Genomic DNA, 5,531 nt, shown 5'->3' on the forward strand with positions numbered 1-5,531 from the left:
TTGTTCATTGCTTAGAGACACTTTTGCAGTGAGAGACTAACAAGTTTACTATTACTACTACTTCTACTACTACTAATAATGTGGGAGCCAACAGTTACTATAATAACCATTATGCATGGTGAATATGTGTGTCCTGGGCTATTGATGGTGATAATGTTAGATTTATTTCAGTCTTTTTTAAAAATGAACATTGCAAAATAAGCCAATATTTCAGTCTATTGAACTAAATAGGATTTCTTTATAAACAACTATGCCACTTGGATCTTAGAAATAATATGTAGAAGGCATTGCAACTATACAGGGAGGGAAGCAAATTTCATTTGGTCTGTGTTTTTAAGTGAAAACTCTTGCTTCCCAGACCAAATTGGAGTTATTCTTCAGATTTCACACTTCTCTGAAGGGGAGAAGGGGACGACGGAGGATGAGATGGTTGGACAATGTTCTCAAAGCTACCAGCATGAGTTTGACCAAACTGCGGGAGGCAGTGGAAGACAGGAGTGCCTGGCGTGCTCTGGTCCAGGCGGTCACGAAGAGTTGGACACGACTAAATGACTAAACAACAACAACTGACGTTTCCAGTACTGGCTTTGGAAATCTGTACTTTGGTATAAAATCAATATTTTGTGATAATTTCCATACGGATTTTTTTAAAAATAAACAACAGTTCATAGTTTAATGTGGAAACAGGATGGAATAGACATTGAACCAACACATGCAAAAGTGACATGAAGTGGAATCAGATTGGTCTGTCCATCTTTGCAACTACCATAAATGACACTAAACAGGGAGACCAAAGCTGTCTCAACCTGTGGACCAAATGCCCACGGTGCAATATTCTCGGCCTATGCCAATCAACTATGGCATTCTTCTGTAGCCATGTGCTTATTTATGTGTGTACAGGCTGCGAAGCATTATGGGAAGAGATGCAAAAACAAGTATACAGGCAGCACCAAATTCAAACTTGTCACAAGCATTTCAGCTTGTGTGGGGGAGTGATGCTCATTGGGAATACAACTTGCAAAAAGCAAGGTTTAACTCAGGGGTCGGCAACCTAAGGCCCATGGGCTGGAAGCGGCCCACAGAGGTCGTTTAACTGGCCCCCGAGCCACCCCCGAACCAAGCAGCCCACTCGACAAGTCCACGTGCACTGCGCTAGTCTGGCGCAGCGCAGGGACTCTCTTCTGCGGCTCCGGAAATCACTTCTGCACATGCCCAGATGCCGGAAATCACTTCTGCGCATGCCCAGATGCCACTGCAAGAGCTCCTGGCTGCATTTGGGGTGGGCTGAGGGCAGGTTCCCTGCTCCGTCGCTAGCCCCAAATGTATTCCCCTTTTCTGACTTTCGCATCGTGTGGAATGTCAGTCTGTCCCCCATGGTGGGGGCAGATAGTCGCAACCACTGCCTAAGCAACCACTCACATTTTTGTATTTTAATAAAGTTGTGGCCACAATTATGCCAAAAACCTTAAACAAAAATTTCTGTGTGATGTGTGAGTTATTGGGGTGGCCCTGGGGACCTCGACACGCAAGTTGGCCAGGGCTTCGACAGGAGTGCCAGTCATAAACCAATTGGATCCATCAGCCTCCAAGTGTGGAAGAGAAACTTCCAATGCAGGGAGTGTGGTAGACATGGGCATGGAAGAAGGGAAATGTGAAAACTGGAATGCAAAAGTAATGTCTTCTGCAGTATAACTGTCTCACATGCAAGGTGCTTTAAAAAGCAGCAGTGCTCTACTAGTGGCCATCAATAATAATTAAGCCATGCCAAGTACAGGAAGGATTTGCATAAAAGGATAACCCAATTCACATTGTGCTTTTTTACAGCATATTGTGGCATGAACTTAAACAGAGCCCTCACAAGAGTAATTGTTCTCAATTAACACGGACTAGGACAGTATCACACATCTTTTTCAAGGGTGCCATCATCTATTACTATATTCCGTGAGAGTGCGACAGTAATTTGCTCACCTTCTTTTCTCTGCAAACATCTCTTTTTAGGTGAGAAGTTAAATATTTATAAGGTTTCACTAGAGATTATTCCCTTTCTTTTGGAGATTCCTCCCCCCCACCGCCTGTAGGAAACACACATCTGTCTAGCGCCTGTAAAAGGCACTTGCCCAATTAGTGCACAACAATTAAAAAAGGTCTATTCTAAACTCTTAATTGATATTTGGGGGATTCTCTAATATGGATTGCTCAGTCTGTGACTTGCCATATGAAGCCTCGCCTATTTGCAGGATGTCATTCCTAAAGACACTGGGTTATTTCCTCATTGCTACAGGCCAGAAACTGGTATAAAAATGGCTGCCAAAGATTCATGTGGTTAGTAGGCTGCCTCCACAATGGGCATTTATTGTGGAATAGCCGTGCTTCATTCACTCACTTTTAAACAGGGCATCTGCACGGCATCATAATCAAAACCAGTGGCAGTGTTGGGGCAGGACTTTGAGGCAGGAGCCCAGGATCCCACTCAGCAGAAGGAGAAGATAGTCCCTCAAACACCGGAGGAATAAATGACCACATCTTGAAGTGAGGCAGCAGATATTACCAGCTCAAGAGGAGGCTCCCCATAAGACCACTAAGTCCAGATTCCAAAATTACTTAAATACAATGCTGGTCAAAACACCCTCCTCCCATGTTTTATTCCCTCCACTCAGAAAATTTGACTTTATGGACAATTTGACAGAAGTGAACTACTGCACAACCCCCCACAGCTGTTTTATGGGGATTTGACTAGTTATAACCTGCATTTCCTTCATCTGTGGAAATTGGCTTTTCACTTTAACTGAAATATACTCAGAATTGAGTGTGAATTTCATGCTCTTTATTCAGCTCATAGTAGCAATGAATGAAACTTTCCCCAAAACGTCTAGCTATATATACATTATTTACAAAATGGACCCTGCGTGATTGGCTAATTCTGGGCTGCTCCTGTAGGCCAATCAGGTTGTGGATTCACCTCCTCCAGAAGCCTGATTGGCTGCTCCTGCAGGCCAATCAGTTCGCTGATTCACTTCCACCTGGAGCCGGATTAGGTGACTCCTGTGGACCAATTAGACTGCTACATTCTGGATCCTATTGTTCTAGGATTCAGCACATAACATTAACCCTTCCCTTTCTAACTGCCATTGCCTTTATACCTGTTTCTCCGCCGCTCCCCCCCCCGGGGGGGGGGAGTATCATGATTAGGAGTGCATTCCCTTACATCATGGTCCCCATCTTATATAATTAAAATGGCATTATTTCAACATTTGAGGCTTGGGAATGAAGAACAGCCCACCTGGCTACAGAACAGATTCTGAAAGCAGAGGCTGTGATTCTTCTTCTAGATTAAAGCAGAACAGCTGCTAAACCACCCACATCTGGAAATAGCCCTACTCTTTGCAGAGAAAGCGGTAAAGAAAGCAAAAGGGTGAAGATGTGGGGAGTTCATTCCAAAGCTACGGAAGGAAGATAACAGCATCCTCTGGAGCTATTTTAAGAAAGCAGACATGCATTAAGAGTTAAATATCTGCACAGTTTGACAGTCATTCTGTAGCCTAGCAATACGTGTCCCCTTTAATGGTGCCAAGAATCTAGATTTCCTTCCTGTCCTATTGATTCTGTATAAAGCCACCGGGCAGTTGGAAAGCTACACTGAAGCGGAAAGTGAGAGTACTCTGTGCCCGGGAGGCTGGGGTGGGGGGGCTCTGAACACCCTGTAATTCCCCCACTTAATGGTTCCCATATCTGGCCATTACATCGGGAATGTGAGAGGCTTGAAAGGCATGCAGATTGGGGTTGTGCAATACGCTGCCCTGTCACAATTGCTTGCCTTTTTAATTCATTCATTAATTCGTCAAATTGCTGCTACAGTTTTGCATCCTGTTCCCAGACAATGTAGTTCCCTGTTTCATAAAAACCTGTTAAGAAGTTTCTCTAATGCTCTCAAGAGAAAGCAGAGAAAAAAAGTTCTCAAAAATGTTGCCGTGTTTCACCATTCAGATGGAGGCTGCCCTAGTGAGCTATCAGGGCTAGATCAATCATCATCCTAAGTAGGCCAGAGAGCACAAACCCGGCTAAAAATAGGGTCCCTTCATTATCCCTCTGGCTGGCTATCACATATGAGATTATAATCCACAATTTCCAGAAAAAAGCCTACTGACACATGTATTTTTCTGTTATAAGTGCATCTGATTCCTTTGTGTCACAGTCTCTTTGTGATTGTTTTGGCAGAGTAACTTCTGGGCTGTTACGGACTCTTTGCCAACCCGCTCAACTATGAAAACGACCCTGTTCCAACAACCCTCTTCTTAAGACATCTTTATAGATTGATTTGGTGTTAATTAAAATTGTTAATCTCTACCCCACTCCGGGAACAAATAACCTCACAAATGCTCAGTGCAGCTGTTTGTTCTCAATTATCCCCTTTCTTACAAATCAGATTTTTGGAGATCTGGCTGTTCTACAGAACATGCCAGAAATGATATGCACGATGCTGAATGCACAAAGTGGTCAATCTCGGCTGCAAATAACTCTGCTGAATTTAGCTGTGCCCTCAGTTTTCGTCAATATACTCCTCATTTATTAGTGATGTCTCATAGTATCATATTAAGTGGTCATAACATGTACCCCATGGAGTGGCCAAGATGGCGGACATACTGGACCTCCATGAGGCGGGCGGTGAGGATGGCGATGGAAGCATCCACAAACTGAAGGAACAAGCGAAAAAGAGGAAAGGTTTGGGTCAGAGAAGGGTTCCAGAGCCCAAGTCCGTGAGGATTACGACAGCGTGCAGCAAGATGGGGATCAGCCGGGTCCCCAGAGATTGGTGGAAGGCTGGATTCTCTTTGTCACGGGTGTCCATGAGGAGGCCACCGAAGAGGACATTCATGACAAGTTTGCAGAGTTCAGGGAAATCAAGAACCTCCACCTGAATCTTGACTGGCGGACTGGTTACCTGAAGGGCTACACCCTGGTAGAATATGAAATGTACAAAGAAGCCATGGAGGGACTGAATGGACAAGACCTTCTGGGGCAGCCAATCAATGTGGATTGGTGTTTTCTCAGGGGACCTCCGAAAGGGAAGTGACGGGGTGGCCATAGAAGGAGGAGCAGGAGTCCTGACAGAAGGAGGCGCTAAAGGTGGGGAGGGAGGTTGTCCTTTTTGCGATGCTTGTGGTGTTAAATCCTGGCGAACCAGAAGGAAATGCCCATCTGCACTAAGACCATATGCTTATATCTTTTTCTCCTCCTGCCCCCGGTTAATTTTGTATTTACACAGTTTGATTATTTCTTAATTACTCTCAATCTGATGTCTCAGTTTACATGAGATAGTTTCCTGTTATTGGTGTCCTTGGACATACGTCCTCCTGTGTCTTGGTACAAGTCATTGTGCTTTTTAATCTTTGAGAAGGGACTGTCTGAAAGCAATGTTCAGAATAAAAAGATTATGGACCTTTTTATATATATAAAAAAACAAAAAAATAACATACACCCCATTGGGGGAAGTGGGGGGTTGGCACGCTTGAACCTAACTGTGGCATAAAGCT

The 5,531-nt window shown here is 44.2% G+C and overlaps 1 pseudogene across 1 annotated transcript; it reads left to right on the forward strand.

Moving 5' to 3' along the window:
- The first annotated feature begins 4,613 nt into the window (after window positions 1–4,613).
- LOC309514537 (RNA-binding protein 8A pseudogene) lies at window positions 4,614–5,226 on the forward strand (annotated as a pseudogene). Its single transcript has one exon. The product of its transcript is annotated as an RNA-binding protein 8A pseudogene (transcript).
- Window positions 5,227–5,531: the final 305 nt, after the last annotated feature.

Source organism: Podarcis vaucheri, assembly GCF_965113315.1.
Source record: "Podarcis vaucheri genome assembly, chromosome: 11".
Classification (NCBI taxonomy): Eukaryota; Metazoa; Chordata; class Lepidosauria; order Squamata; family Lacertidae; genus Podarcis; species Podarcis vaucheri.